General features: G+C 39.1%; 1 protein-coding gene across 1 annotated transcript in view; it reads left to right on the top strand.

Moving 5' to 3' along the window:
* Window positions 1-5,698: 5,698 nt before the first annotated feature.
* usp22 (ubiquitin specific peptidase 22) overlaps window positions 5,699-12,884 on the top strand; it is a 99,222-nt gene continuing 92,036 nt past the window's right edge. Inside the window, exon 1 of the mRNA XM_074696851.1 lies at window positions 5,699-5,759. The gene's annotated coding sequence lies outside the window, so the exon portion shown is untranslated. The remainder of the gene's footprint in view (window positions 5,760-12,884) is intronic.

Raw genomic sequence — 12,884 nt, 5'->3', positions numbered from 1 at the left:
TATGATTCTTCTACTTTCACTTCACCCACTGTTGCTGATTTAGGACAAATGAAAAAGCGCACATTGGCAAGCACAATGATACACTCTTAACTATTCAACAGCCCTGTTTCTCAGTGCTGGCGTTAGGCTGTTAGGCACACATTTACACATGCAGAAGCTCTTTTCCCTCTAGCTAACACAGGGTATTCACTGAAATCACCTTCATAAACACACATTGCTGCTTGCTGATTGCTCATTTGTTTGTCATCCTCTTGCACTGGCACTGTATACCGCTGGATATGTGAAAGTAGGTTAATTATATGCAAGTGTAACTGCTCATGGTAAGAGCTGGTGCTTTGTTAGGGTAATTGAATAACAGAAATGCTATGAGGCTTAGCTGCAATTTAGACTGCAATCAAGCAGTCATTTAATTTATACCAGATACACTGTTTTATTATTTAAAGCTTGTGTTAGGGTTTTTTATCTGGTAATGAAACAGACTGAAATGAACACTGATGCCTCCAAATGACCTATTAAATGAGGATCATTGAGATTATTGAGATTTCCAGCTATGCGTTGTTATTTCAATGCCTGTTATGCTACAGAGTGATCAAATATGGCACACAGCTGCAGCTTTTTTCGTTTGTATTTAATCAACTCATTGAGTTCTCACCCTAACAAAGGAACACAGTTTCAGCAATGTCATCCATTTGTTGCTAAAGCAGTGCAACAACTTTGGTTGATCTTGTATGAGACAAGGAGGTGGACTTGAAATGGCAGAGCTCAGCATGAATATACAGTCAAGTCAACTTAAGTCAAATGTTCCCTCAATCGGCCAAAACTGTCAGTTATATCTGTGATATCTGTGCAGTGATCTTTGCTGCACAACTCTTTTGAGTTTCATTCAGTGGTCGGTCATTGTAGCTGCAAGTGAATTTCCTCTAATTCGAAAATGACCGTATGACAGCCACACTTTGGGACCCCTGTTGGCACATCCTGACAATCCATCTATTCCCAAAGAACTCCACAGTTTTAAAGTAATATACATGTTTAAAAAAAGTCAACAAAGTCAAAATGTGTGAAGGGAGGTTGAAATGTTTTGCAATACATAAAAGTAAACCTATTCATGGAACTACCAAAAAACACTATCAAATAAATTTTAAACTAATACCCAACTGTCTTATATCAAATTCAAGTAGTGAAAAAAATCTGATACGTAAAATTTGTTACACTGGTCCTGCATTCTAAAAAAAAAATACAGAGACTCATTTTATTTCCTACTAGGGATGTGAAATACTGTTTAAGCTTAACAGCGGCGGGTGTCGCTTGTTTCTTATTTGAGTCTAAAAGGCCCAAAAAATGTAAAATTTGCATGTGAAATATGTTGAAATGTTTTGTAAAGGGTAAAAGAAAACATTCATTAATAGAATCACCAAAAAACACAATCTAGTTTATTTTTAAGCCACTGCTTTAAGTTTTCATTTTGGTGCTTTTTTTCACATTTTGGATGGATGTGGTTTCTAGTGCCTTCTCAAACCAGCCTTTTTATTTTTTATTTTTGGTGGTTTCACTCATGCTCAGTCTGTTAACATAGTGGAGGTCGGGTTCACCTGTTTTAATCAAGTCGTTGGTGTCTGTGAACACTTGAAGCATCTGTTTAATTAGAGAGTCTATGTTGAATACACATGTATTCTCAAAACCACCCCTGCAAAGGTGAGTGGCAACCCATCTAGAAAGTCTGCTTCCTCCCTTGATGGCTGTGGTCTGGTGAGCTTGATGCTTTGTAGCCGAGGAACCTATGTTAGATGATGCCAAAGTGTTTCACAGTCAATGGATAAGGGGCCACACGGGTCATCAAGATCATTACAGACTGGATTTCCCTTACAGACCCTTTATAAAAAACTTAATGAAAAATAGTAAATTCAGTTCACTTGTTTAACAAATTCCATATGAAAGAGCACCTTCTATATGCTGAATATGTTCATTTCATATAGCAACAGCTGTGAAACACATTGAGGACTTCTGCTGTTTAGTATAGAGGTTATTTTTACTTTAGCTTGTCTGGAGGCATTTATAAATATTGATGTGTGTTTAATATAGACACGAATCCAAATAAAATAATTTGGCATGCCCATTATGCCCATAAGAAAACAGCCATTTCATTTCCGAGGCCATTAACATATTTTATTAATGCCATTTCAGAAGAGGAAATGAATGGAGCCGGATCAGCGTGAGGCCGCGTGAGCTGAGTCGCACTTACAGCCGTTGATGTGGTTACTCCGAAATAATGGAGCTGGCTATGCAGAGCAGATGGATGTTACTAGGCAGCAGGGTGAGGGGAGCGGAAATCTACCAAATGCATCGAGTAAAGAAAGCGGTCATTAACAAAAACACATTTTTGTGGTTCCAAGCCTCTAAGCTTCCAATGTCACGTGTCTGGTTGCTTTAATTAGATGTAGTTTAATTTCTCTCCTACTACTATTCAGTTTACTCTGTTTAAAGAATCCAGAAGTTTTTATTCAAGAGGGATCAGGGCATCCCTCAATATGACTTCAAATCAAATGTGTTCAAGAAAAAAGTAAAGTAAAGATGATCAACTTATATGATTTATGACACGTTTGAATTGGCAATTCACTTTGCAGTCCTCACTGCTGAAACTTTAGGGTTTCTGAGACTTTTACATTAAGATTTTGTCCATGTACCCTCAGCACAGTGATCAGGAATCACAGCTTGAAGTGAACAGCAGATGCTCAAGGCTTTATGTTTTTGCTCTGATGGATTTTGAGTCTCATTGTCAGAACATAAGAAGAGCTCAAGCAGGAAGATAATGGACGGCTGAGGAGCACAAAGAAGGAGAGGTAATAGATTTTTCATTCAGCATTTAGGCCACCACATAAAGCTCCTAGGTAACAGCTTTAATCCGAGTCCCTGTTGTCATGGAGACATGATGATGCAGAAATGTGAGTGTTTGGATGAACTATGAATGTAAAGTCAACATTTTCACAAAGAAAAAAGTTACAACTAAAAAGGACAATGCAAACAGACAGCTCATTTTGTATTTATGAAAATTTAAAACTACCCTATTTAGGTCTTGCCAAATTCAACAATGCAGGATGTTGTCCGAAAGGGAACCCTTAATTAGTTGCTACCCTATTTTAATACAATCCACTAGAATAGCCAGTGTATGAAACATGGACGTAGTCTTCACAACATCACCTGTCTGTTACTGATACACTGAAATGAAGCCAAACCGCAGATGCAGCCACATATGATATGAAGCTGGCTGTGAGCTTCCTTTCAAAGAGCTCTAGGACGCCAGTTGGTCACATGACCTGAGCTGTGTCTCTAAAAGAACAATCACAAGATCCGAGAGGCACCCATCTGCAGGGACTGAGCGTCGCCATATCGTCAACACATAGCGGAAAAGGCAAACCGGAAGTTGGTCTTCTTGGTCTATTTTTTCACTTTTTCAGCTGTATGACACCATGCAGGAACCTGGGCGCTCCTTAGAGCCAATAATACCAGATCTCAATGAAACACAAATGAAATTTCGACATAACCAGATTTGTAGACGTTATGCTGTTGACATGTATTATGTATGTTTCAAATGAAATGGTAATTCATGTAAGAAACAAAACAGAAAACAATCATTTAAACTAGAAATACAAAAAAAAAGGTTAAGAAACACAACCAGGGGTATAGCGCCAGTCTGAATTCCGTTAACCATAAACAGGAAAATAAAAACATATTTTGTTATGGAGCCCTGAATAAAATCTCGAATATGTCCAACTTTCAGTTTAATGAGAGCACCGTAGCGCCAAAAATGTCAAAAAGAACACGAAGAATATTTTAACTTTTCTTTGTCTTGTGTTGTTATGTGTATATTTTTGTGCATCTTTGTTGGATGATTGCTGTATCTTAGCCCCTGGCAGCAACTATGTGTATATTGTCAATTGTACTTAAGTAGTACTGAAAAAAAATAAATTAAAAAAAAAAAAAGGACTCCAAAAACAAAAGAAACGTCAGTACTGTAATAACTTTAATTGCACATTCTCACATTAAAAAAAAAAAAAAACATGAAGAAGACCAACTTCCGGTTTGCCTTATCCGTTATGTGTTTACGATATGGCGACGCTCAGTCCCTACAGATGGGTGCTCTTGCAAGATCCAGATGTTTTCTAAACTATGGAGTTAAAAGAATTTAAAATAAAATAAAAATAACCCCTGTACCGTGTGTGCTGGTAACTGAATTAGCATTTCAGACCCAAGCCGATCTTGAACCAGGCTGTAAATATGCTTTTGCCATTAAATCACTTTTTTTTTTGACTGGGCTTGTACGTGACTTCTGGTCTTTCTGCAGCCAGCCTCAAGCGGATCCTTGATGAACAGCAACTTTTAGCACTTCTGCGGGGGCTTTACTTTTCCGAACCGGATGTTGCCCCTTAGTAGTGGCATGTGAAATGTTTCTATTACTTCAAAAACTTTTAACTTCACAACCTTTTTAAACTTATGGACGTCACCATTTTTTTTTTTTTTGCCAGCTATGTACGTTCTGAGAGGTTGACGTACAAAGGCTTGTTACATTGTCAGTGTTGTATCATGTCTCACAAGAGCCAGACTGAAGCGACATTCAGAACAGAACTCCAACTGGGTCAAAAAAACATTAAAAAAAACTGAACCCAACCTTAGCCTAAGCTGACAAGCTTGTTACAGCCTGTTTTAACACCTAACCGGAACTTGAAAATGACTGGAAAAAGTCACCACTCTGTCTTTACCTAGCAAGTATCTTCAGTAAACTCCCAGTTAGCCCATCATTAGCTATCACCACCAGCTCAAGGCCACATGTCGTCAAACAAAACGCCAACAAAACACTCTGCGTCTTAAATGAACCATTGCTTACCTACAGACGTGTTTGGTCCTCAAAAGCCGATGAATCCCGCTGCAACCGCTGTTCACCTTAAACTTTAACATCCAGTCACCATGCTTCAGCCTCGCCGTGGATAGAAAAATGGGTCCTCTGGTTCAGTAACAATGAAGTGTTGACCTTCGTTAGTTGAAAGTAGTCCTTTTGCGGTATATATCTCCAGCAGCTTGAGTAACGTTGCTGCGGTACACTTGGAGTATCTTGAGCATGCTCAGCTAATCCCTGTCAATCTCATGAATATTCAATTAGCCATGTGCTACTTACGTAGATCGATAACTGAGAACATTAAAGTACAGCAGTGCTGTAGTAAAGTAGAGCCATCTCCTTCCAAATAACCATGGTATAGTTTTTTTTACGGTGATAAGAAAAATACTCTGGTTTCTGTTGATTCTTCTGACCGCTCTCATTCAAATGTGTGGTAGTCGGGGCTTATTCTACCACTTTAATGGCAGCTTCACAGAATTCTCTTCAACTGCCTCAGGCACAAAGCTCGTATTCTATCTGTGCGCGTGCTAAGACTACGTCCCGCCAACACACGCGCTGGTCCTTCTCGAACATTCTCTGCCCGGACGTCTATTGAAATACATTGCAGAAAGTCCGTTTTCGCTCGGTTTTTTGAGGTTTCTCTGAAATTTTAGGTTTAACAATGGTCAAACAGTGTTCATGGGGTACATATGTGCAACCCCGAAGCAATCCTGCGAGGCTGAGGTGACGGGACTTGTTTTTTTTTTTTTTTTACCTTTCATAAGCCACATTTCAACTGAAAAAGTGTCTTCTTTGGATCAAGTTGTGCGGTAGACCACAACATCAACTCAGCGTGAATGAAATTAAGAAGGATGTCTCCATTTGCTCTAAGGTAAGCTGATATCCTATTTGAGGCAACATATGTTCTCTTTGCTGGAAAGAAATATAAAAGTGTCTTTAACGCTAAACCAGCCACTGCAGTCTGGCGGACTGTTTGGGGTTCTCTCTTGCATTAGCTAAAGTTAGCCGTAAGTTAGCTCCTAGCTGCAATGTTCATTATGTAGTTCTGTTTGTTGGGAGTTCATTGGCGATTTTTGCTCTAGTTTTTGTACCTTGGTGATCATACATCATCGTTAGCTTTTGTCAATAAGGCTCTAGTTAAAGTAAAGTTACCTTCTGGATCTTAGCTTTATTAACTGAGCTCAAGCTGGGGTAAGGTTGACAAGCGTAACGCTGAATGGTTCAGCGTACGGTAGCACCAATCGAAGATACACTTAAGTATAGATGGTAAAAAGCTGTTCATATCTTGTCGTCCATGACAGTATTGGCAACAAAATGCAATTTATTACATTTACACTGGTCTGTAAATTTTGTCATGTAACTGAAGCATTTTATCAACCTTCTCAATAATAAGATGATTTTTATAACCTCTAATGTGTAGTTTAGACCATTTTGGTGACTTCTCCACGGCTTGTGATCGTTCTGTCTCCAAAAACCAGCAATAGCATCCTGTGAAATGTCTCCAACTGTCTGGCCTGCCACAGCGCCTGTCACAGTATAGTGATTGTCTGAGTGAGTGAAGGGGGCGTGGCTTAACCACAGATCAATTGTGAAGGCTAAAAGGAAGACATTGTGCGAAAGACCCACTAGATGGCGACAGGACCGTAGCGACAACAGTCAATAAGAAGCAGCAAAACAGAAGCATTTGCCGTTTGACCTAAATACCCAGAATTCATTGTAACCAAACAACAATGGCGACCTACAGGCAAAACTAATTTTTGAAATTAAAAAATACTGAGCAGTCTGTAGCATTTTTAAGATAGTTATTCTAAAGCTGGTAAAAAAATGTTGATCAGACTAGGTCCATTAGTCATCCAAGTTGGGTTCCCTCAAAGAATAGCCAGTAAAGCCAGAGCAGTATTTTTTCCATTTTTGTAAAGTCTTTAAACTCCATGAGCTAATAGCAGTAGTTCCCAGTTTTCCTGATTCCTGATGTAAAATAAATTGGGTCTTCATTGTTCTACTTCTTTAGTAGAAGGCTGTGCTTTAACTGACCAGGGGTTATCTGGAAATCCCTGAGTGCCTGACACAACTTTTTTGAGGTGTGTTGCTGCCATTAAATTCAAAATTACTTTTCCCACCCTTTTTCTTAAAATATCATACTTTTATAGCTTGAACATTTGACACGTTTTTGTCTATGTTGTGTTGTTGATAAAATATGACTAGGGGTATAAATGCAAAAGATGGCTCATGTTTTGATGGGTGACTCTAAAGTATTTGTTTGGTGTGGCTGACTTATAATATCTGACCATTTATTATACTTCCCATTTTCACAGTAGGAGCACATGTGATTTCAGGGCAGGGAAACTGGATGACACTTATGTAACAATGTGTTATGTCAGAGATCACAGTGCCACACACTGCACCTATTCAAGGAGGAAGAAAACACTTCCTTTCTGTACTTACAGGAGAAAGAAAACAGCACCTCTTTGATGGTGATGCTGCTCTTTGATGCCTTGATGTATGCTAACATGCCACTCTAGCTTGCTGCAGATGTCATCAAGTGTAAGTGAACATCCGATTGATGATGTTCTGCACATTTTATTCTGAAGAAAGTGAACACTAGTTTTGTGTGATAACAGTGCTCATTATTTAAACAAAAGCTGAAGAAACTAATCTCTATAAACACAACTGGACTTCATATGGACATCCTCCATGTCAACATTTATCATGGCAGCTCACAACAAAGCGCGGACACCAAGTTTGACAGTACCTGCTTCGACAGAGATTTTGAATACAGGGCAACATGAGTGATCTTCGCCTGAATGTCAAGAGTTTTTAAGAGTCTCAAAAACTGTTAATCACAACGTGACTGCATTTCGCTGCCTCGGCTCAGGGCACACATGTGCTCAGACACACACACTCAGGCTGCCCTACTTTAGATTTGTAGTATTAAATTGAAGATAACGAGATTAAAACCACAACCAGTCTAAAAAACTTATAAATAAAATTAAAGATCAAGCCGTTTCAAGATTTAAAGTGGACATATCATGCGTGTTTCTCCTTTTCACTATGCCAGACTAGGATGCCTGTAAAGCATTTCTGCCCTCAGTACAAATCATTTAGTTCCTTCATTGCCCCACAATAGCTTTCTCAATATTCTCATTTTAGGCCATTCTGAAGATCTCGTTGAAACGCTCTGTTTCCAGAATGACCACCAGTAACCTCGCAACGTCACAGCCCTTTGTGCTCTGATTGGTCAGTTCTATCAGATGGGTGGAGGGGGTAGAGCCAGGGGGCGGTTTTTGCAGCATGGCAGCATTTACAAAATCGCCACATTGAATGGAGCAGACCGAGCGAGTTTGCTGTTTGCCAAAACTTCACCGTAAGGCATTGATAGCACTAATAAAACGGCTGAGTGTAGGATACGTCCTTTTGTATTGGACCCTGAGTCAGACCCGGACGGTTCTGCAGCTCAGAAGGAAGAAAATACACTTCGACACAGATCATCTCAGGACGCTTCAGTGTGGTGAGTCAAACCGGTACTGTAACATGTATAGTTTACGTTTATACTCAGCTCTTGGTGGGTGTATCCCTCGGTGGCAGTTGTGTGACTCACTGACATCACAGAGGAGGAGCTGCTTTATCAGATTACTCCAATAAAAAGAAAGGATCCTCGTGTCGTCACGACGGTCGAAATCTCGTGGCCAACTGGCAATGACCTATTTTCAGAGGCATCAAATCTCGTTCTAGGATATCAGAAAAAATACAATATCTCATTTTTTGAAAATTCAGGGGGTGTAAGGTCTTGTTTTCAAATTTATTTTATTATATGTAAGTATTAAATCAGGGATCAGCATGATATGTCCCCTTTAAATAAATACAGGCATGCGTAATTCAAAAAGTATATGTTAAGCTAATTTACTATTCAGTTCTTTGGAGGTTTGGGACTGCCAAAGACTATTCAAAAGGCACATGAATGACAGGGGACCTGGAAATTTAACATAAACGTAATATCCAACCAGCTTCTTTGTTGCTCATAGAGTGGGTGTACAGGTGTACATGTTAAATAACGTTTTTAAAATTGATTGCACATCCAAAACAACACTTGATGGCAACTTAAAGAACTATTTGAGGTAAACTCTGATATCAACTTTAACATAAATCCATTCACTTTTTATAGCCTTAACTGAAATAAAGTATATCTGTTATTTTAGATGACATTCACACTTTGCAGCATTTATTACGCATTGGTTTAACTGAATTCTTACTTTGAACAATGTCACATTCATGCCTGCACACTGCTGTATTTTGAGGCTGGTGTGGTTTGTGGTAGTAAAGACGTGGGTCTAAATGCCATTTTTCATTGGGCCAAAAATCTGTTGAAGCAAACTGGCTGTAAATGGAAAAGTTGTGAAATCCCTGACACACTGTGTGTTTAGCCTTTCCAACAGGGCAGTGAAAGTGAAAATGGCTGAGAATTAAGCATTAAGGCATGAGATCTGCAGAGGCTGGAAGAAGGAGAGCAGGATGACCCAAAAATCTATTGCCAATTCTGACTGTAATGAGCAGACACATAAGAAGCACCCGTTGAAGTTCTAACAAAGTTTTATATTGTAATGATAATAATAATTATTATTATTAGACTGTGTCCACTTAGAGCCACTAAAAACTATGACTTTTCCCTCCTACGCCACAAGATGGCATATTATTACAATGCTTCTGAGTTATTACAGTGATTGTCTTGTCCATAGAAGCAGATTCATAACACAACAGGTCCAATAGGAATTTACAAAACACCTGATTATAGGGCACTGTCTTTATTTGTCTTTGAAGGTTTGCAAGGATCCATTTTAGTTTTTTATGACAGGGGAGAGACTGATCTCACACCAGTGTAATTGTTGTGCTGATAGAACTCATTCAGTGAAGGAAACAGCGAAAGTTAGAGGTCCCATTTCTCTCTTTAAATACCAAACCCTCTTTCCCCAGTCCAGCTTTATGATCAAAAATTGCGCATTATCCCGTTGACATGTTTTCACTGGTGATTGGATACTCCATATTATACTTGCACTTTGCACCATGTCACACCAAACTCTTTATTACTTCTCCAGTACCCATGCATCTGTTTCCTTGTGACGTAAACTTGGAGTTCCTGTGAGAGACTTGGTGATGACATCCAGATGACATGCTTACACATGCAGTAACCCACTCAGTATTCAAAAACAAGTGGGGATGAGAAAAAACAAGTGAGCATCAGCTTTTTGTCCCTAATATATCACTGTGCCCTTTACACAAGACTGCTAAAATCTCTGATGTATCCTGTTTGCCCTTTTCTGTTTAATATTATCAGAAAGAGAGTGCTTGTTAGAGAGAAGTGAGTCAGCTTATATGCACTTTTTAATGTTTACCAAGAAACAGGAAGACATTAAGAGTTCTTGTTGAGAGGGTTTATCTCTTATTGTTGGGCTATAGTAAAGTGAGTCACAGCACTGGGCTGGTGCCTGATGATCAAAAACAAAAATAAGTGAATCAAGAACCAACTGATATTATCACAGTTTTAATCTTAGAGTTAATGAGCTCTGCTAAATGGACATGGGAAGTGTGACAAAAAGGTAATTTAAAAATAAAAAGGAAAAATAAAGTTGTCCTGGGGAACCAAAACCCACAAAATAATTCAGTTTGAAAAATGTCTTTGATAGGCACTTTTTTAATTACATTTCACTGAGGAATTTTAATAGACGTGTCAAAAAAGACGTTTTGTGACTCATGTGACGTAAGCAATAAGACGTTTCTGTCGTAGCTCATGTCCGATGAGTCACAAAGTGCAGAATATTCTGAAAGCCATTTATAGAGGGATCTTAATTTTTAATTTGTTTTACCCTTCATTTTTGTATTGCTTTGTTTTGTTTTATTTATGGTATTTTGCCCCTTTTTTAGTTATTGTTTTTCCTTTTTGAAACATTTAGTGCTGAGTGGACATCTCCGGAGCCAACGCAGAGAGTCAATAAACCTTCATTAGTTCTCAATCTATCAATTTAATTGAGTTTTAATTTGAATTTCTACTTCACTCAATAAATAATGTAAAACAACATTAATGGCTACTTAAATATAATGTGGTCTGTAAATCTACGTCCCCTAATGTGACGTGTCTATTTTGAACATGAAGTTACAGCAGAAATGCTTCATAGATAGGCCACGCAAGACAAAAACTGATCAGTATTAACTCTTTTTACATTAGGACCACAGCATAAATCATGCCACAAAGTGACAGTCAGCTCATTTAGTAAGCTCAGTCCTCTGCTCTGAGTCTGAGTCAGCTTATAAGATGTTGAACTATAACTGGAAGGGTAACTTTGAAGGGTACACGACGTACCAAGGGACTGCCAGTGAAATGCTAGAACTACCCCTGCCACCTGAGAAAAGGCAGAAGAGGATCATTTGGTTATAATAGTGAAGATTTTTAGAATTCAGAGCTGCAATCTGATTCTCCTTTTAGTCACTCATCAAAAGTTCTCAGAAAAGACCTCCAGTTTGGCATGGATCTAGAGAGTGTAGAACATGTTTGAATGAGATATGTTAGCATATAGAGGCTATTACTACCCAGCATTCTTACTCGTGACTTGGCAGTATTAAGTACTTGAATCTCTGATACTTCTGAAACATATTGACAACCCTTATAAAAACATGAGCTACGCCAGAAACAACTACTTCTCACCTCATGTTATATCCATTTACAGAAATGAGTTCTGACACATTTTGCATTTGCTTAATGAACCCCTAGGTTTTTTTTCAAACCCATTTATCATTTTTATTTTGATCTTAATATGTGCATGAATAACTCAAATTAATCTATTTTATCAAAAAGAGTCTCGAGATTTGAAAAGCCATAGTGACTTCTCGAGAGAACAATGACTTGGTGCTTGTCCCGGAGCCTTAGGGCCCAGTCAAACTGGCCATTCGAACCGTGCTGTACTCAAGCATGATTGCCCCCCACAGCGCTGTTCCCCTGCTGGAGAGTACGGCCTGCCGTCACACTACTCAAATTTAAACCAGACTTGATGCACATGCATGGCCCGCCTAAGTGCCATCTCACCAGAGTCAACAAAATGAGACACAGAGAATGTCATTACAACCTTAGTGGCTTTTTCCGCTTATGTTAAGTTGTTTTGGGCCGACACAGCCCACTATTATTCCTGCTATTGTGTAAAATGATCATCAAGAGGAGTGCTCACAGCGATCATACCTCATGTCTGTGTGCTTGCCAAAGCAGAGAAGTGAACCGTGCTCAAGCACAGCATGCTCCAGGTCACACTGGTCAAACGAAATGGACTTCAGGGTTGAAGTGTGCTCAAGCATGGTATGGACTGCCAGTGTGACCGCATTCTTAATCACTCCTGCACACGCTGTTCGTTGGGAGAGTGAATTTTTTTCTAACTCGGCAGTTGAGAAGTTATTAGGATCGTTATATTGTCCAATCAGAGACACAGCCAGCGTCATATCAAATGTGGCTGCATCCGTGGATTGGCTTCATTTCACTGTTTTAGGAACAGATGGGTGACGTCTCTGAGGCTACGTCCATGTTTTATCCAGTCTATTGGTGGGAGATGAGGGGGAGAGTCAGTCACAGAGACATATAGCAATAGGGGATGACTAATCAAATTAATTTAAAAAAACAGTTGTTAGGTCATTTACCCACTTTTGGTTCCCCCCTGTGTGGTTTTCAGATTACTCGTAACCAGTCATGGTCTCAAAGACCTATCCAGACTCCATTGATGCTCTGCCCCAAATGTCTAAAGTTACAACATACAGAACTACAGGAGTGGTTGGTGTGGTTGATCAGATTTCAAAGAAGTCCACCCACCTGGATTTATCCCTGTGGATAACCATTTCTTGTTGTCCTGAAATGTTTAGAAGCAAAATTTTATTTCGAACAGAGGTTGAACCACAAAATCAAAACCAAATGAAGCTAATTCTTCTAACACAGACATACAGTATAACACTGTTGCATAATTTCCGG

Source organism: Halichoeres trimaculatus, unplaced genomic scaffold (genome assembly GCF_033239565.1).
Source record: "Halichoeres trimaculatus isolate MK-OKI-2021-1 unplaced genomic scaffold, fHalTri1.1 fHalTri1_scaffold_20, whole genome shotgun sequence".
NCBI lineage: Eukaryota > Metazoa > Chordata > Actinopteri > Labriformes > Labridae > Halichoeres > Halichoeres trimaculatus.
The sequence above is the reverse complement of the archived record's forward strand: the minus strand, read 5'-3'. Positions and strand labels throughout refer to the sequence as shown.